The sequence below is a fragment of the Lichenostomus cassidix genome, chromosome W, assembly GCF_008360975.1.
Source record: "Lichenostomus cassidix isolate B80296 chromosome W, HeHo_3.0, whole genome shotgun sequence".
NCBI lineage: Eukaryota > Metazoa > Chordata > Aves > Passeriformes > Meliphagidae > Lichenostomus > Lichenostomus cassidix.
The window spans coordinates 5196333-5217281 of record NC_139510.1 but is presented as its reverse complement, the minus strand read 5'-3'; the positions used below and the strand labels follow the sequence as shown (position 1 = coordinate 5217281).

The window sequence follows — 20949 nt, the reverse complement described above, 5'->3', positions numbered from 1 at the left end:
CTTTCTTAGTTAAAGTCAAGTAATAATATCTACTGTTTTCAAATATTTCATCTCACCTTATATAGCTATCTACAAAAATAGTAACATGTTAAGATACTCTCCTTATTGATATTAATCAAAGCTTGTTTATAAGATGTTCTAAGAAAACCCTTCCACTTAGCACCTGAGCTCTGGCCAAGCTTTGGTTCTAACTGGCTGGGAAACATGCCATGAGTCTCAAAGTGTTTTGCATCAAAATATGATCAGATAATTTTCATTTACCAAATTGAGTTTATAAAAGCTAAACCTTCTTCCAAGTAAACTTAGAGTCCTTGTCCGGAAAAGGTTCTCTAAGCTTTACCTGTGAAGTGAATGTTTTCAGCAATGACAATTTCTAGACCATGGCAACATATCTAACTAGTGAAATTTCCTTAGGTAAATTTATAGCAATTCTAATAATAACAATTACTTATAGCCAAGCAAATTAATCTGATAACAAGACAATGTCTGTTCTCACAAGAGAAATGGGGGAATTGTTGGAAAACGTAGTTTTCCAGCAAAACTTATGCTAACCAAACAGGCCTGAACGGAGCCTCAGCATAGCCAGGCCTCAGTGAAAGTTGTTTTGAAGAGCTGACGCCTGAGAACCACAGCTGTGTTTCTGAGCTGTGGGAAGAATGTCATGAGAAAGATTAGGGAGTCAGAAGTGTTATGAGAAAAGAATAAGTGAGTTAACAGGAGGATCCCTGAATGTGTGAGAACAGACTGCAGGTGTGTGTGTAACTATGAATAGTAACTTCTGTAACAGTATATAAGTTTCTCGTTTGGTGAAATAAAATGGAGCTTACTTTATATCTCATATTGAGACTGCTGTGAGTTTCCCTCTCGTCGCTATGTCATATACATACAAAACCTTGATGTGTGAAAAACAAGGATTAGTTTTGTGTGACTGAGATTGGTAAGGACAGGTGAGCCAAAGACACAACTTGTTATTCACATCCTTTAGAACAGATCTTTCAATTGTTTTAATAATATTAGCAACAAATGCCAAATCAGTGATTAGGTTGAAAGACTTTGGAAAGAGCTGAAAAGCTCTCACAACTGCTGCCTGAAGTAAGGTTTTAAGTTTTTGAACATTTTGATTCCAGATTTTAGTATGTTTTTGTTGTGCGAAATGGGTACTAAATTGTGCGTTTGCTTTGACCCATTGGTGAAGATAGTGACTGCATTTAAAGGCTCTTCACTGATCATAGATTTCTCTTTGTAGCATAATTTAGCTTTGATCAATTTGTGTGCTGGATAATGAATAGAGCAAACGCCTGGAAAATCGAGCAAGGTACACAGCAAGTTTTCTGATTTTTGCATTGCCCAGTCAAAGTAAGTTTTGATTATAGGCAGATAAATAATTGCAAATTCGCGACCTGCTAATGAGAGAAGATTTGCTCTGCCTTTTATGATGATTTGAGATATCATTTCTAAAGGTGTGACGAATGTCTTTGGCGACCTGTAAGACAGAACACATTCAATTATTAACAACAGATCTTTTGTAGCAGAATCACATTGAAAAGTGAGACTGCACAGTCTCAGGTCTTTTTCCAATACTTCAAGGAAAAAGAGTTTATCAGGCATACAGTGATATGCCTGTCCATTTTGTAAGGCATGAATGATTTTTTCTAAGGCGTTGCAAGTTTCAGGAGTGAGAGATATACGGGATTTAATGCTATTGTTTCCTCTCAACAAATTAAAAAGTGGAGCAAGTTCATTCGCAGTGATTTTTAACTCAGGCATGGTTAAAGGATTAAGACTTCTTCACAAATTTGGCGTTTAACTTCATGCAAGGCAGTTAGTTGGAAATTATGAAAATAATTCTGGGAGTCTTCTGTACTTGTTAACGCAGCTGTTATAGTGTAGCCTCCCTCTCCTCGTTGCATGGTTTGAGTGTTGGGATGTTGGATTAGGTGACTCAGAGGCGCTGTCGTGATCGGGGGTTGTAGGAGCTGCGCATGTGCTGATTGTTGCACGGGGTTTGCGTGACGCTTCATGGTGGCGGGGGTTTGAATGCAACGCGGATTGTACAGCACAGGGGATGGTGGAGTTGTGGAAACGGTGGTTGGAGCCGCAGCCGGCAGCGCTGGGACATCAGGGGTTGCAGGAGGCGGCAGCGGCGCGGCACTCTTGTCAGCGGGAGAAGATGTTGGGGTGTCGGGGGGCAGGAGGGGCGGCGTGCCGGCTGCGGGGGCGTGCTGCGAGCATGCCATGGCGGGCGGTGGGGTCGTAGGCGGCTGTATAGCTACTGGATTGTCAGGCATTGCAGTGATAACAGACTGAACAGGGGTCTCGCCCACGGGAAACAGGAGGGGAGCGGCCAGCCCCGCGGGGGTGAGGGGGGGCAAGGGGGTAGCCTCGATTATATGTCAGGGAGCCCGCAGCAGCTGGAGCAAGGGGAGGGGCCGCAGCAACCGAGCCACTCCCGCCAGGCTCTGCCTTGGCTACAGCCGGACAGGAGCGGGGAGGGGTGCGGGGAGCAGGGATAGGGCGGGTCACCACGGTGGCGGCAGGGAGAGAGAGGCGGCGCGGGCGGGGGGTGGAAGGGGTCACTGCAGTGACGGGAACAGTAGAGGGGACTGTGGGGGTGGGGAAGCAGGGTGGTACAGCGGTGACACTGACGGAGCAGGGGGCCGGGGATAAGGAGACGGGGATGGCAGGAAGTAAGGGGAAGGCCGGGGCCGGGATGGTGGGGGCAGAGATGGCGGAAGTGATGGGAGAAGGCATGGGGCACAGCGTGGGGACCGCGGGTACTGCGGCATGGAGGACCGGTGGGGGGGTGTGGGGCGTGGTGCCTTGCAGGGTTCCGACGGCAGGAAGCGGAATCGCGGAAGCGGGGGGGCTCGACACGGGGTGTGCTGCGGGCGGCGTTTTTGAAGCGAAAAGCTCCACGAGCGCCCTGCAGGCTGGGAGCAGCTCCGCGATGGCAAAATTGCGGCGCGAAATATTATTAAAAAGTTTGTTCCCAACTATTTCCCAGAAATCTTTAGTAAAGACGATGGAACGTTCCGCGTTTGGAAAATTAAGTAAGGTCCATTCTAAGAGGTTTTTTAGCTCCTGTTTAGGTAAATTACTTGGAGTGGAGCTCAATAGGTGCTTAAGTTGTTTATAGAGATCTCTATCGTGTGCACTATGGGTTTGACCCATGGTGTGTCTACTGGGGTGCTTACCTGGATGCCGCAGGGGGGATTGTCCGATTGTCCTCAGAGCTCCGTCGTGCTCAGGACTCTGCTTTCAAGTTTCTTTTAATAGCTCCGGTTTTGGCATTGCTGGGCAACAGCTTTCCGTGCTCGGGACTCTGTTTTCGAGTTTCTTTTAAGAGCTCCGGTTTTGACGTTGCTCCGCAACGGCTTTCTGCGCTCGGGACCATGTGGGTAGGGTAGCGCTCAGAGCTATAGTATAAGCGGTGCGTAGCAGTGCCCACCTATGCTCAGCGCATACGGGATCCCACGGTAAGGTCCTTTAAAGAGCTCCGGGTGTGAGCCGTGCAGCAGCAATCGCCTGTGCTCGACGGCAAATAGACAAACTCCTCCGAGAGCTCCAGCTGATCCATATTAGTAACGAATTGCTGTACTCGAGGTGTACCTCTGTGATTTAAGAGCTCCGGCGTTTTGTTACTGTGCAACCACGCTGTGCTCGCGGCACCGTTTAGGTAGCTTTAAACTGGTAAAATAGTTACCATCCACAGAGAAGCATCCTACAGGTAGAAGCTGGATCGGCCTTGTAACCACGTTATGGCGCCATCTGTAGGGAAGAACTCCGTAGGGTTTAGTTATGGGGATAAAATAGGGACAAGAGATCTCTAAAGATGAGTTTTAGAACGTGAGGTGTGGGGGTGCGGCGGCCCGATGCTGCGGATCCCGAGTCCCCGAGGCCGGTGGTCGGCGTAATCCACGGGGACGCTGCCGAGGATGCCATCGCCTGGGACTCGGAGGAGGCCGGGCCGTAAACCGCTCTCTCCCTCCCCTGGAAAGTTTTTCCTAAGCTTATTGGTTTAAGGTTTGCTTCCCCGCCCCTATCACTGCCCCCGCTGCTTGCCCTCACTAGAATGTTCTGTTGCCGGGCTTCCTTCCCCCATGAGTTGCTTGTAATCCCCTCCCTACTTATATTTCATTTGCTCCCCCGCTTGTCCCTCATGTTGTCCCGGAGCCCCGTTGGCTCCGCCCCTGCTGTTCCTCCCCGGGAAACCCCGTATTTCCCCCTAAAAACCTCCTCCCTTTGTTCTCTCGGTGTGGCGTGGCCGCGACCCCAGCCCCGCCGGGTTCTGCGCCCGGCAGCTGTGTGGACCGCCCCACCCGAGAGCCCCCAGTGTGCCTCCCCCGCGCCGCTTCTCCTGAATAAACTGCACACTGCTGACTCTCAACTCGTAGCACTCTCTTTATCACGGGAAGCGACCAGCGACTCCACGGCGTTCCTGCCCGGCAGGCACCCGCCTCCGCCGCGTGGTCCCTGCCGCTCCAAGGAGCGAGCCTGGGAACACCGAGGCTGACCGCAGCCGCCTCTGGACAGAGCTGAACAGCCGGGAGGGCTGAGAGCTTGGGCCAGGTGAGGCCCCCGAGGTCTCCCGAAGCCCCGGAGCTCGTTGGGGCCAGGCGGCCGGACCCCGCCGGACCCCTACAACTTCAGTGAGGGTTTATTGCGAAAAAGCGTGGGCGTGAGAGGCCTGCTGGGCTGCAAGACGCAGCCCAAAGCAGGCCAGAGAAAAGAGAGAGAGAGACCAGAAAGAAGAGAGTAAAAGAGAGTAAAGGAGAGTAAAGGAGAGTAAAAGAGAGTAAAAGAGAGTAAAAGAGAGCGATTTGCTGTTTACCATGCAATAAATCATCTTCTCTGTTGAATATTCTAATTTCCTTTAACCAATCTAAGACAAGCTACAAACTCTACAGCATTTACATACAACCTATAAGAATCATCACATTACCATACGGGGTCCTGTTTCAAACCTTAAAAAACTGCTTTTTGGTATCTCCACCAGGCAGGTAGGGTCTGCTCTGACCTTTGGACTTGCCTGGGCAGAAGGCATTGTTCTATCAAGAAGGGGGATTACCTTCCATGGCCATACCATTGTTTTTTGGTTACTCTACAACTCGAACCTTGTCTTCATTTCAATTTCGCTCATATTTTCCATATCCTCAGCATCTTTTGCAAGGTAATCATATCTATAAGGCTTTCCTATTTAATCTTACCCAACAGTCTGGCTTTCTCTGTGGTACCTAGTGCTTCATAGAAGGGTGGTCTGGTGTTGTAACATAACCAGCAGTGTTCTGTTAGATTGGGGTGTGTATTATTAAGTACATTATAACTAGCTTCCATCAGTTTCCATAGCTCATCTGTTTTTCCTGAGGTGAGTGGGGGTATATTTGTTACTATTGTGAGGGTGTTGTTTTCTATGGAAACTGTGGTACCTTCGTTGGTGGGGACTTCTTTTGCAATTACTGCATTCGGCCCCACCGGTTCAGGGTCACTCGGGATGGGCTCTTTCTTTATAAATATTAGGCTCCCGGGGTCGGTCCCGGGTACATATAGCCTGACTCCCCAAGTTTTTCCTACTACCCATGCTACATCTGTCCCTTGAGTGATATTTATATAAATTCCGTGACACACAGATCCGCTAGGATTTGAGTTCCCAGTGTCAATATAATTGTACCTAGTAGGTGATGTACACCCTTGAGGATACCATCCTGTGGAAATATGTTTGTCACTGTTCCTAGGAGTCCAACTTCCTGCTACAGTTACACACTCCCAATGTGCACAATAGTAAGCTGATGGTTGATTACAGTACCCAAGACCAGGATTTGAACTTGGGCACATATAATAATCTGTAGTACAATTTGGATACCAGTATGGTCCTAATGACCCAACTGGGATCTGAAAAGATGGGTTTCCCACAGTAGTTCGTGTTTGTATGATGTGTTGATCTTCCCATCGGATCAGAGACCATTTAAACGGTTCATGAGGATGATGGCTAGCGCTACTCATGATACATTTTAACAAAATTAAGCTACACATATATATACATCGTGTAAGTGATGGTCCCATGGCTGAACGTGTACTTCTTACCTGTATTTGATACCCACTTTGCTGCTTGGGCTCTTGAACCCTTTTAAAGTCCTTCCAAGACTTGGGGCAGCTCGGTCCAGATCTTTTCATAGTCCCACGGACTGTCTTTACTCTCCCAGGTTCAATCCCTCTGCCTCGCCCATCGACTCGGTTGCCGCAAGCCACGGGGGTCACCATCTTCTCGTCAGCAATGATATTCCTCGGGGGGCTCCGGGGTAAATGATCTGTTTTTATAACTGTCCCAGTTTTTATGTTTAACCACTGGACCATGGCAGGGTAAGTGAGCCACATTTTTTCTACAGTCTCCTCCAATGATTTCTGCCACCATCGGCCTAGGTTCATTGGAGTGGTAACAATAAAATTCAGGGCGAATCCCATGGAGGTAAATATCCCACTGTCTTAGTTTGAAAGACAGGTGTCTGCCAAGAGAGGTTGAACCTTCCCCTAGAGCAGAGGATGTGATTTTCTTCCCCTCCTCCCTCCGAATTATTTAATTTTGTAAATCAAGGGCTTTCAGGCAAAACGTATGGGAAAAAGGAGTATCAGTTCTTTACTAGTATCTATAAACAAACAATAACAATAATAGCAAACCACAACTAGAACCAGAAAACCAAACAGCAGATAACGTGAGCTGCCGAGCCTTCTCCCGTGTGGTGCAATCACGGTTGCAAGCAGCAGGGGCGCTGTTGAGCTCCCGGCCGGCCAGGGCAGGTGCGATGACTCCCGAGCGGCTGCAGGTGGCGCTGTGGCGCAGGGTCAGGTCAGCGTCGGGGAGCTGCAATGGCGGACGGGCTGAGAAAACACACAGGGCAGCAGGAAACAGCTCAGGGCAGCGAGAGAACAGGGCAGCAGGAGCGGGTGCTCTCTCTCTCCGGCCAGCAAGAATTTCTACAGTCACAGCAGACGCCGCGGTCGAGGGCGGGGCAGGCAGCAGAGGCAGCCGGACTCTCCCGGCAGCAGCCGCGGGAAAACGCAGCCCGGGGAGACGCGCCCTTCCCAGTGGGAAGAAAAATTGAATCAAAGCTCACCCAGCCAGGAGAGAAGAGAAACAGGGCACAATTGGATTTCCTTTGGTAGCAGCTGGAAAGCAAAGAGCCAGCAGCCTCTACCCTCAGCGTCCGAAAAACGAGAGAGCATTCCCCGGCCGGCTCTCCCTTACCTTGCCCTGCCCAAAAACCTAGCCTTTGTCTTTTACAAAAGGCTTGATCGCTCCGAACATCGGACCATTTGTTGCCTGGTAACAGGAATGGGAAGAAATTCTCAACCCCCGACACCCACCATTTGGGCGTCCCCTGTCGTAATCTCCCCAATTTAACAGCCAATCGTAACAAATGCTCGGTTTGCTTACGTTCTGTCTTATAGCAGGTTGGGCAGACCCCCATAGGAGGCCTTCCTCTGGTGTAATGGGTCCACCACTTTTCTCTACATACTTTGCATACAAAACATACAAAGGGATAGCAATTACAATTAGGGGTATTACATTTGACCACATGGTCCCAAGCATAGCAATCATAGGGTAAATCATACTTAGGGAAAACTCTAATGGGGTATTTCAGGTGTACAGTAACAGGGTTCATGCACTAGAAATTACAGTCTCTTAAGTCTTATCTTCAATTCCTCGGGGCGTTCCACAACTATCCACAAGGGGTCTCTGTTGAACTTCTTTACTCGGCTGGCGTGAGTCCAACCCTTTTCGGCGGTCCAGACGGCTGATTCTGTGGTAAGTAACACAACATAGGGACCTTCCCATTGAGGGGTTAAAGATGCCTCTTTCCAGGATTTTATTAAAACTTCATTTCCAGGCTGATATGCATGTATCGGCATCCAGAGAGGTGGTCTTTGGACAGCTAACCCCTTTTGTCTCAGCTTGTCCCGTCTCCCCGCCAGGTGTGTTATGTAAGTTTGTAAGTGAGTGTCTGATACAGCAGGATGATCTCCAGGAATTTCTAAATCAAACGGCATTCCATATAACATTTCATAGGGAGAAAGTCTTATATCTGTACGGGGTTGTGTCCTAATATTTAATAGAGCTAACGGTAAACATTTAACCCAACTCATTTTTGTTTCAAGCAATTATTTAGTCAATTGTTTCTTAATTTCCCCATTCATACATTCTACTTTTCCCGAACTTTGTGGATGCCAAGGGGTGTGATATTCCCAATTGATACCTAGAGCGTCTGCCACAGCTTTTGCCACCTTGGACACAAAATGGGGTCCTCGGTCTGAGTCCATAGTTTCAATGAGACCGTATCATGGAATAATTTGTTCTAACAATACCTTGGCAACTGTTTGTGCAGTAGCTCGTGTTGTTTGAATGGCTTCCACAAAATGGGTTAAGTGGTCTACCATTACTAGTAGATATTTGTGTCTTCCTACTGCAGGTAATTCTGTAAAGTCTATTTGAACATGGGAGAACAGTCTATGTGCCAATTCCTGTCCCCCAGGCAATCGTTCTCTTAGTTGCTGTTTATTTACTTTCTGGCAGGTTACACATCCCATGGTTACTTGTTTGGCCAGATTATATATCTTTATGCACATATATTTATTAGCAAAGTGATCTACTAAGGCTTGTATTCCCCAATGAGTCCTTTCATGTAGTTTCCGCAAAACCCGCAGAGCCATAGCTTTTGGTAGTACTTCCCTCCCATCCGCAAGGACCCACTTCTTTTCTGAATTCTGTGTCACCCCTGTTTGTCTAAGCTTTTGCTCCTCTAGCGTAGAAAAGCATAACAACTGGGGTCTCCGGGTTTGACCCTCTTCTCCATGTACATAACACCATTCCTTTTGGGGATTATTGCATGCACAAACCAGACCATCGCGCCCAAAATCCTCCCAGCAAGCAAAACAGGGGAATTTCTCTAAATCATCTTTACATGTTGTACATGTCTCTTGTGGGTGTTTTTTGTGGAGGGTAAGCAAAGCGGCTCATTTCGCTTCTTCGTCTGCTAGGTTATTTCCTCTTGTAGTTAAGCTTAATCCTTTTTGGTGCCCTTTGACATGTACTACAGCCAGTTTAGTCGGTTGCCGAAGTGCTTTTAAGATTTCTTTAATGAGCCTCTCATGCATTAGTCCCTTACCCTGGGAGGTTATTAGGCCCCTTTCTTCCCAAATTTTTCCAAATGTATGTACCACTCCAAATGCATATTTGGAGTCAGTGTAGATGGTTCCCATGTCTTTTCCAATTATTTGCAAGGCTCGTAATACAGCATAAAGTTCACATGCCTGAGCTGACCAGCTTGGGTTTAGGGGACCTGATTGGAGTACTTCCATAGTTTGTCCATCAATGATGGCATAGCCGGACTCACGTTTGCCCTCTATTACCCGTGAGGACCCGTCTACAAATAATTTAATACCGTCTTCTAATTCCTCCTCTTCTAGGTCAGGCCTAATCTTTGTTTGTTCTTCTATGGTTTGGAGACAATCATGCAATAGCACATTGTCATCGGGTACCCCATACAAAAATTGGGCCGGATTTTGTATCGAGGTGGTTTCTAAAGTTAATTTAGGAAACGCAACCAGAATTCCTTCGTATTTTAGCAATCTGGCGTCTGTGATCCATTTATCTGCCTTTTGGGATAAAATACCCCGGATATCATGAGGGGAGACAACTCGCAGTTCTCCTCCAAAGGTTATTTTGAGGGCTTCCTCTACCATTAGTGACGCTGCGGCTACTACTTGAAGACAAGTAGGCCATCCCTTACTAATGGGGTCTAATAATTTAGATAAATAGGCCACAGGCTTTTTACTACTGGCCCAGTCCTGAGCTAAAATACCAAATGCAGTCCCCTCCTTGGTATTCAGAAATAAATGGAAGGGCTTGTGGATATCAGGCAAGCTTAACACGGGTGCTGTGTTGGTTTGAAAACAAACCAGTGGGAGATCACAAGTCAAGATTGAAAGTAAAAATAAGTGAAATAATACAAGGGAAAGCACTGACAAAGTCAGATACAACCTAACACCCTGTTAGGGTGGTAGTAGCAGTCCAACTGAAGTAGTCCAGTTGAAACGGTGATCCTGTGAAGGTCTAGTCTCCAGCTGAAGATCCAGTAGTAGCTCTGGTCCTCTGGGAACCCAGTAGACAGGGCTAGCTCAGGCAGTTCCAAGGCCAGGTTATATCCAGGTGGGAACACCTGGCTCCTCCCTCCTCGGCAGAGCATCTCACAATGGGATGAGATAAGTCCATGAGTCACACAGTGGGTCCCTGATGGCCCATTGCCTGTCATGCGGGGTGGGTCATTAGCAGCTGGTAACAGCTAACGGATGGCCCATTGCCTGTCATCCGGAGTGGGTCATTAGCAGGTGATAGCAGCTAACGGCCCACAGCTGGTGGTAATAGAATACTTAACTACATCTATATTGCAACCTAGGACATTATCCACCCCTTATTCTATTACCATCTACAGAGTTCTCACTCAAGATAAGGTCTCCTTGTGGTACACAACAGGTTTCCCCATCTGCCTTCATCACCCACCAAGTATAACCAGGTCCTTGGGCAAAAACCACTCCACGGATGGGTTTGCCTTTGCCTGAGGTGGGACTAATCCAAACAGTCTTTCCTAAGAAACCTCTTACGTGTACCACAGGGACTTTATCTCCATCCACTGTGTGCAAAGGTTCGGACTCGGCAGGACCGGCTCGATTGATAGAACCCCTTGTGTTAACCATCCAGGTGGCCTTTGCTAAGTTCAGTTCCCAGTTTTTGAAGGTTCCCCCACCAAGTGCCTTCAAAGTTGTCTTAAGTATTCCGTTGCACCGTTCAACTTTCCCAGCAGCTGGTGCATGATAGGGGATGTGGTATATCCATTCAATTCCGTGTTCTCTAGCCCAGGTGCTTATGAGGCCATTCTTGAAATGGGTTCCATTGTCAGACTCGATTCTCTCAGGGGTACCATGTCTCCACAGGACTTGCTTTTCCAGACCCAAGATGGTGTTCTGGGCAGTAGCATGAGGCACAGGGTAGGTCTCTAACCATCCTGTGGTTGCTTCCACCATGGTCAACACGTAGCGCTTTCCTTGGCGGGTTTGGGGAAGTGTGATGTAGTCAACTTGCCATACTTCCCCATACCTGTACTTTGACCATCGTCCACCATACCACAGAGGCTTCACCCGCTTGGCCTGTTTGATTGCAGCACAAGTCTCACAGCTGTGGATGACCTGTGAGATGTTGTCCATGGTCAAGTCCACCCCTCGGTCACGAGCCCACCTGTATGTCGCATCTCTCCCTTGATGACCAGAGGCATCATGGGCCCAACGAGCTAGAAATAAGTCTCCTTTGTGCTGCCAGTCCAGATCCACCTGTGACACTTTCACCTTGGCAGCTCGGTCCACCTGCTCGTTGTTACGATGCTCTTCATTAGCCCGACTCTTAGGTATATGTGCATCCACGTGTCGAACTTTCACAGTCAGCTTTTCTGCCCGGGCGGCGATGTCCTGCCAAATCTCAGCAGCCCAGATGGGTTTTCCTCTGCGCTGCCAGTTAGCCTTTCTCCAGCGATCTAACCATCCCCACAGTGCATTGGCTACCATCCAAGAGTCGGTGTAGAGATAAAGCCTTGGCCATTTCTCTCGTTCGGCAATATCCAAAGCCAGTTGGATGGCTTTAAGCTCCGCGACCTGGCTCGATCCACCTTGTCCCTCAGTAGCCTGTACAGCTTGTCGTGTGGGGCTCCATACCGCAGCTTTCCATTTCCGATCTGCGCCTACAATTCGGCAGGAACCATCGGTGAAGAGGGCATAGCGTCTTTCACTCTCTGGCAGTTCATTATACGGGGGTGCTTCCTCGGCACGTGCTACTTGCTCCTCTGCTTCTTCTGAAGATAATTTAAAAGTCTCACCTTCAGGCCAGTTTGTTATAATTTCCAGAATCCCAGGGCAATTTGGGTTTCCAATACGGGCGCGCTGTGTGATGAGGGCAATCCATTTGCTCCACGTGGCATCAGTGGCATGGTGGGTAGAGGGAACCCTTCCCTTGAACATCCACCCCAGCACTGGCAGTCGGGGTGCAAGGAGAAGGTGTGTTTCTGTGCCGATCACCTCTGAGGCGGCTTGGACTCCTTCGTAAGCTGCCAAGATTTCTTTCTCGGTGGGAGTGTAGTTGACTTCAGACCCTCTGTAACTTCGACTCCAGAATCCCAGTGGTCGACCTCGGGTCTCGCCAGGCACCTTCTGCCAAAGGCTCCAGGACAGACCATGGCTCCCGGCTGCAGAGTACAGCACATTCTTTACCTCTGGTCCTGTCCTGACTGGGCCAAGGGCTACCGCATGAGCGATCTCCTGTTTGATCTGGGTGAAGGCTTGCTGCTGTTCAGGGCCCCAGTGGAAATCGTTCTTCTTGCGGGTTATGAGGTAGAGAGGACTCACAATCTGGCTGTACTCAGGGATCTGCATTCTCCAAAAGCCTATGGCACCTAGGAAAGCTTGCGTCTCCTTCTTGTTGGTTGGTGGAGACATCGCGATGATCTTATTGATGACCTCAGAAGGAATCTGACGCCGTCCGTCTTGCCACTTTACTCCCAGGAACTGGATCTCTCGGGCAGGTCCCTTGACTTTACTCTTCTTGATGGCAAAACCGGCTTCCAGGAGAATTGTGATGATTTTCTCTCCTTTCCCAAATACTTCCGTTGCTGTGTCCCCCCACACAATGATGTCATCAATATACTGCAGATGTTCTGGAGCCTCACCCTTTTCCAGTGCAGCCTGGATCAGTCCATGGCAGATGGTGGGACTGTGCTTCCACCCCTGGGGCAGTCGGTTACACGTGTACTGCACACCTCTCCAGGTGAAAGCAAACTGAGGCCTGCACTCTGCTGCCAGAGGAATGGAGAAAAAGGCATTGGCAATATCGATGGTCGCATACCACTTTGCTGCCTTGGATTCCAGCTCGTACTGAAGTTCCAACATGTCCGGTACAGCAGCACTCAGTGGTGGTGTGACTTCATTCAGGCCACGGTAATCCACTGTCAGTCTCCATTCTTCACTGGACTTACGCACTGGCCATATGGGGCTGTTAAAGGGTGAGTGAGCCTTGCTGACCACCCCTTGGCTCTCCAGTTCCCGAATCATCTTATGGATGGGGGCCACAGAGTCTCTGTCAGTGCGGTATTGCCGGCGGTGCACTGTTGCTGTAGCAATTGGTACTCGCTGTTCTTCAATTCTCAGTAGTCCTACAGCAGACGGGTTATCTGAGAGACCGGGCAGGGTATTCAGTTGTCTTATGTCTTCCGTCTCTACGGCTGCTATCCCAAAAGCCCAGCGATGTCCCTTTGGGTCTTTGAAATATCCACTCCTGAGATAATCTATGCCGAGGATGCACGGGGCATCTGGACCAGTCACAATGGGGTGTTTCTGCCACTCGTTCCCAGTTAAACTCACTTCAGCTTCCAATACAGTCAGCTGCTGGGATCCTCCTGTCACCCCAGAAATGGAAATGGATTCGGTCCCCACATACCTGGATGGCATCAGGGTGCACTGAGCGCCGGTGTCAACCAAAGCCGTGTATCTTTGTGGGTCAGACGTGCCAGGCCATCGGATCCACACAGTCCAATAGATCCGATTATCCCTTTCCTCTACCTGGCTAGAGGCAGGGCTCCTCTAATCCTGTTTTTGGTGCACGATGTTCTTCTCCTGTAAATGTGTTCCTGAGGTTCCTTCAAGAGGATCAGTCATATTATCACTTCCATTCTGTCGGGGGTTCTGTCCACAAGAGACTGGGGCAGTGTTGTACCTAGATGAGCCTCCTGAAGTGGATGTTTCTTTTTTTTAATTCACGTACCCGGGCTGCTAAGGAGGAGGTGGGTTTCCTATCCCACTTTCTCATGTCTTCCCCATGCTCCTGCAGGAAAAACCAGAGGTCACGTCGTGGAGTTTGTCTTCTTTCCCTGGCTGGGGGACGTCTGCTCCTGATGGCAGAGACTCTGGTTGGTTTCGGTGTGGCATGGAAAAATCTTTCTGTGAGCTCTTTCCTTAGTTTCTGATTCTCTTCAATCAAGCTCCGGACTTGCTCGGCCAGGTTTGTTTCCACTGATGAGACCTGGGTACGTAGTGGAGCGGTGACAGTGTCCTCGTAGATTCTCAGTTTGTTTGCTAACACGCCCACCTGGTCTTCGCCTTCCCTCCACTGCAGTGTTGCCAGGTAACGAGAGTATATCTCTGGTCCGAGCCGCGCGACTCTTAGCCACATTTGTGAAGTGCACTGGACATTATCTGGGCTCTTGGGGAATCTCTCGTTGTCCGAGAAAATGATCTCTAGTACGGCCAATTCCCTCAGGCATCGGATACCTTGTTCTATTGTGTTCCATTTTCTCTGGTGCATCTGGAGGTCTTCTTTGCAGAGGTATCTGTCCCGTACACTCGCCAGCAATCGCCGCCAGAGGCTGAGAGTTTCCTGGGTTCTCCCAATCCCCTGGTCAATAACCACATCCTGGGACAGGGATCCCAGTTGCCTGGCCTCACTTCCATCCAGAATGGTGTCGTTAGCTGCGGCGTCCCAGATACGGAGCAGCCAGGTCAGGATGGACTCGTTCGCCTGCCGGGTGAATTCCCTCCGTAGGTCCCGCAGCTCCCCCAGGGATAGAGAGCGAGTGATGATCTCCAGCTCTGTCTCTTCTGCTTGGTGAGATGGTCCTGCCGCATCCCCATCAGTCGCTATGCGGACTGATTTGCTCTTTGATTTCTTTTTCTGGACGGGGGCAACTGCTACGGGCTTCGGCTGTTCTGATTTGCTTTGTTTCTCCTCCTCAAGAAGACAAAATATTGTTCTGATCTTCAGCATGAGGTACACGGTGCTGGTCGCAGAGAAAAAGGAAAACAGAACTAACAAAAAGATTATGCCATCCCTAGCATCCAGAGAGAACTCAATATCCTCAAAAACGGCTGTGCCTGACCTGAAAGGCTGGAAGAAACCGCTCTCTCCTCTTAACCCCAGAGGGTGGGTGCGATTGCTGAGGAGGTCCCAGACATAGTGGCTCAGATTAGGCCAGGCAGACAAAACTGAGTATATGTAACGAGTGGCATTCATTGCCTCACAGGTTACCATGCAATAGGCATAATAAACCAATAGAGCAATTCTCATGCCATGCCCTGATCGTAACAAGAGCAATACGCCGGGCAGATAGTTTCCCATTTGAGGAAAGATATAAAGAGCGAGATAAAGCACCCATATAGATAAGCTGAGCATCATGGTGATAGGATTTCTGAGTTTCCCCTGGTCGTGCCCCACGTTGGGCGCCAAAATATGTGTTGGTTTGAAAACAAACCAGTGGGAGATCACAAGTCAAGATTGAAATTAAAAATAAGTGAAATAATACAAGGGAAAGCACTGACAAAGTCAGATACAACCTAACACCCTGTTAGGATGGTATTAGCCGTCCAACTGAAGTAGTCCAGTTGAAGCGGTGATCCTGTGAAGGTCTAGTCTCCAGCTGAAGATCCAGTAGTAGCTCTGGTCCTCTGGGAACCCAGTAGACAGGGCTACTCAGGCAGTTCCAAGGCCAGGTTATATCCACGTGGGAACACCTGGTTCCTCCCTCCTGGGCAGAGCATCCCACAATGGGATGAGATAAGTCCATGAGTCACACGGTGGGTCCCTGATGGCCCATTGCCTGTCATGCGGGGTGGGTCGTTAGCAGCTGATAACAGCTAACGGATGGCCCATTGCCTGTCATCCGGAGTGAGTCATTAGCAGGTGATAGCAGCTAACGGCCCACAGCTGGTGGTAATAGAATACTTAACTACATCTATATTGCAACCTAGGACAGGTGCATTGACCAATTCTTTTTTCAGAGCCTGAAATCTTTCCTCATCCGCCGGAGACCATTTAAGGAGTCCGTCATGGGCCAATTTTTCATATAGGAATTTGACCTTTTGGCTGTAATTCTCTATCCATTGTCTACAGTAGCCAAATAATCCCAGTAATTGTTGAATTTGTCGTTTCGTCTTGGGGGGTGGCATTGCCAAAATTCCCTGAACCCGGCTAGGGTCCAATTTCTTTGCCCCTCCTGTTAGTCGGTGCCCCAAATATTTTACCTCTTGTTCTGTAAATTGTAATTTGGTTTTAGAGACTTTAAGTCCCTGTGCCCCCAAAAAGTTTAATAGTTTAATACTCTCTTGTCTTACCAACTCTTCTTGTTCCCCTGCTATCAGCAAATCATCCACATATTGAATTAATTTGACTCCCGGGCCAGTGTGGTAGTTTCGTAGGATTTGGCACAAGGCCTGTCCAAATAGGTTGGGTGATTCAGTGAATCCCTGGGGGAGGACTGTCCATCTCAACTGTTGCTTGATATGACTATCCGGATCCTCCCATTCGAATGCAAAATAATCTCTACTACCTTCATCCAATGGACAAGCCCAGAATGCATCTTTTAGGTCTATCACACTGTACCAGACATCATAAGGACCTAATTGACTTAGGATAGTATATGGGTTGGCCACAACAGGAAACCATTCAACAGTTCTTTTATTTATCTCCCTTAGGTCATGCACTAATCGGTAACTGCCATCTGGCTTTTTTACTGGTAAAACTGGTGTGTTGAAAGGAGACATGCATGGTTCTAATATGCCTTGTTCTATTAGCCTCTTAATTTCCGACTGTAGCCCCCTTCGTCTTTCTTCGGACAAGGGATATTGTTTTACTCTTACTGGACTTCCCGGATTGGTTAGGGTTACTGTAAAGGGTTCTATGTTCAATTTTCCTACAGAATCTGGAGTATACCATACATTCGGATCAATCTGCTTTTCATCTTGAACATTTAGAGAGTAAAGCTTAATGTTTAATTTATGTTGTTTAACTTCCAACCCAATCCCCAGTTCTATCATTAAATCTCTTCCCAATAAATTAAATTCTGCTTCAGGGACTAGTAACAATGATCCCACTCCCAATTTAGAATTTGTTTCAAACAAGACTTCTTTTATTACGGGGACCCCAAAGGGTTCCCTCTTTGCTCCCACCACCTGGACAGTGTCCCGGGATATTTTACACCCTTTAGGCAATTTCTGAATAGTAGAGCGTTCTGCTCCTGAATCCACTAAAAACTCAAACTCTTGTCGCTGAGGTCCTACTCTAAGCTTTACCAGAGGCTCCGATGGTTTCCTTGACCCCAGCAAATAGAGCCCCTGACACCCCTAATCTTCCGCAAACATTTTTAGGTCCGCCAGCCTTTGGCGGCAATCTTTCTTCATGTGCCCTTTTTTCTGACAGTAGTAACATACAACTTCACTTCTCCTTTGTGCCTCCTTGTCCCGAGACGCCTTAAAAGGTTGCCGCTCAGGCTGTGGGCTCCGAGGTGGCCGGACCGGTTTTTCTTGTCCACCCCTAACAGCCGCCACCATCATTTTTACTTGCTTTCGATGACTTTCCTCATGTCTCCTCACATACACTTTCTGAGCTTCTCTCAACAACTCATCCAACCCCCGATTTTGCCAATCATCTAACTTTTCAGGCTTTTTCCTAATATCTACCCATGCCTTGGCCACAAACTGAGTTTTCAATAAGGTTTGTCCCACGGGAGAATCTGGATCTATACCAGAATAAAGTTGCAAATTTTTCTGTAATCGTTCAAACCACTCAGTGGGATCTTCATCTTTCTTTTGCTGTTCATTAAAGGCCTTGGTCATGTTCTGTCCCCTAGGGACGGCCTCTTTAATGCCTTGGACAATAATAGTTCTTAAATCCTGCATATGGGCCCTATCGTTAGGGTCCTGGTTGTTCCAATTGGGCCGTTGGAGTGGCCATTTCATACCCCCTATCGGACCCTGGGGATGATTGTTTTCCCAAATCCTCATGCCGGCAGCTCTGATCATCCGCCTCTCCTCTGCCGTAAAGAGGATGCCCAGGATTGACTGAATTTCGTCCCAAGTATATATGTTGGGACCCAGAAATTGGTCTACCCTTTCAGCGACCCCCAGAGGATCTTCTAAAAGGTGTCCCATCTCTTTCTTAAATTCCCTAACATCCCCTGAATTTAAAGGAACTGCTATGTACCCTATGCCAGGTGCCTGACCTCCTCCCGGTTGATTTACCATACCCATGCCGACCTCTCTAAGTGGATATAAACCATTTCATGCCCTACTACATGTAATGCGTCTATTGGATTGGGCAGGCTCCTCATCCTCAGACGACTGATTAGTGTCATCTTGGGGTAATAACGGGGCTATTGGTGCATTCTGAGGCGGCGCCGGAGTTGGTGCTGGAGGTACATATGGAGGGGGCATTTCCTCTGAATTCCTTTTCTTAGGATCTTTTCGTTTTAACACAAAAAGTCCTGCCCCTCATATCGGGGTAATCCAAAGGGCAGCATAATCACTTTCTTCCTGATTAAAAGGTTGTTTGGAATTTACATACAAATTTAAAGCTTGACGCATAAAATCCTCAAACGACCCAAATACTGGCCAATACAAAGGGTCGGTCCGTATCTGTTTTCCTCCCCAAACTACCATGCAATAATTTATCATTTTACTTTTACTCTTACCCCTCGTTCGGGGGTCATCCGCCCAATATTTAATCAAAACCCCTAAGGGACTATCAGGCGGGATATCCAGGAGTTTTGTCTGGGGCTCCCCCCCCCATGGATTCAGAGGGCTTGCTTTTCCTCTGACCCATCTTCCAGAGTGCCTTCAGTCACACACACACTCGCATCCTCCCGGTCGTGGCCCAGTCCCTCACGGGATGTGGGAACCGCACTACAAGGGAGTCCACAATCACTTCGCCAAGCCTTTGGCGTCTCACACACCACACTCTGGGATAACCACCCCAACCGAACGGATACCCTGTGTTCTCTTAATCTGAACACATACTCACGTGTCCTGCGTCTTTGTCCGGAGCTTCGTGCACAAAAATTATTGGGTTTTCCTTTGACCAGTATCCAGATTTAGGTTTGTCGGTCAGGGTGTTGGAGAAGTACCCCCGCAGGGCCGTTGAAACAACAGGGCGCCTCCCAGTGAGGGGTCTCCAGCGAGGGACCCTGATCCGAGTCACAGCACCATGTTGTGATAAATTGGGTCTCAATAAATCAATCAGAGACAATTCCAATTCAGTAATTTGTAATTTATACAAGCCAGTGGATACAGTTCAAAGCAGCACTGGGCGGGCTAGGCAGGCTCCCTCACTCTGCCTATGACACACCGCACAGAGGTTTGTGTGTGCCGGGGTTTTATGCAGTCTCTTTTTCCGGGTTACGTGTCATTCACTGGAGATAAGGCTGTGTCTGCGTAGTCTGTTGCTGTTGCTAGGGGGTCCGCCGCTGCCTTCCGAAGGCTCGTAGTCTGCCTCACACGTTCGCAGCCTGCCCTTCCCCCTAAACCTTGCCGGTTACTTTAGATTGTGCAAGTTTTGCATAAGCCTTATGTAAACAGGATGCTTAAGTTCTGCTTATGCCAGCAGGAGGTCTTTGGCCTGTGGGGGCCCTCTTTTCCTGTTGCGATTTAGCGAATCAATCCCTATCTATCACAATTGGTGTGTGTCTGTATGTGAATGTTGTGTCCGTCTCAACAGTGACACATTTAGTTTACATGAGGTGTCAGGGTATAGACAGTGGGCTCTGTTGAATCACTTTTTTGAAGCGTATTGCCAGAATATACTCTCTGAAAGGTTACCCAGCTGGCAATTACTGACATTGGTGCCAACTTCTCAAACATGTTAGATTACCTTTCATGATCTTATTGGGAGGCAGGATAATTAAACTACTTCACTGATCTTCCCTGAGTGTTTTCTGGGCTGGGCACAATAATCAACATTACTTTGGAGCTGTTAGAAAAAGGCCACCATACTCTGTGCATTCAACAGCACAAGGTGTATTCTTCCAGTTTCTGTGTGAAGAGAGTTCACAAGTTTGGCAGTAGTCAAGCAGCTCAATTTTGCATCACTCCTATATGTTAATTATAAACCTGAATGGATGAAATAATTAGCTGTATAAACAGGTCTCTTTCTGTGATAACAAGTTGTTGCCACTGAGAAAGATTCTCTGAGCTTTTGCCCCCCTTCCACCAGCACAGGCGCCTGTCTGTAGCTTCCAGGGCTGAAGGCTGAACTCTTAATTCAAATTCAAATTGTAGGTAACAGCTCTGGCCTGATGGCTTATCAGCTAAGCATGCATTTGAAACCAGCACAGAAACTGTTGAATCATTCCATGAAGGACCTTCACCTTGGAGGGGGCTTTGGGGGTATCCAAAGACCACCAGGACATACGGAGCATGCGTGGTGCACGTGCTAATGATATTAATGACTTCCGAGAAATGATTTGTATAACCACTCCTATCCTGAAGAATGTAATTAATATTCATGAATTTTACCTATAACACTGTGTCTTTGGGGGTACTGGTATGTGTGTTTGGTGGAAACAATTCCCCACACATCCGGTGTACCTAATAAAGCAAATACCCACTTCTCTGACTTGGTCTCTGAAGACACACCTTCCCTTCAGCAGTTCTACTAAATTTCTTCTTCTTAGCAGTTAATTTGCATTTCTAAAGCTGTCCCCCTGCCTGCTTGAAACGGTTAGGCCAAGCAAGCACACAAACAAAAAAAACCCGTCCAAAACAATACTTAATTGGCACATACTAAAATCGAACAGACACTCCAAAGTTGTTTTAACACTCTTTCAGTGAGTTACTTTATTTCAGGGCCAATTATTTTATGTCCCGACACTCACACAAACTAACACACACACAGGTACACAGGCATTCTGAAAATAATTCATAAGCACCTGAGTAAAACTCTGCTCATAAAATAAAACCAACCACTCAGCGTAACCCAGGCAGGAGACTTTAATTCCAAAATAACTTGAAATTGCATTTTAACCCAAGTAGGAGACTAACTCCAAAATATACAGAACCTAAATTCTTGTATACACCAAAGACTTTGGAATTCACTAT

General features: G+C 47.9%; 1 long non-coding RNA gene and 1 pseudogene across 1 annotated transcript in view; one reads left to right on the top strand and one right to left on the bottom strand.

Annotated features, from left to right (window-relative positions):
- The window catches only part of LOC146425355 (uncharacterized), a 569707-nt gene that overhangs the window by 50492 nt on the left and 498266 nt on the right, over nt 1-20949 (top strand). The window lies entirely within an intron of this gene.
- LOC146425373 (uncharacterized) lies at nt 16733-17757 on the bottom strand (annotated as a pseudogene).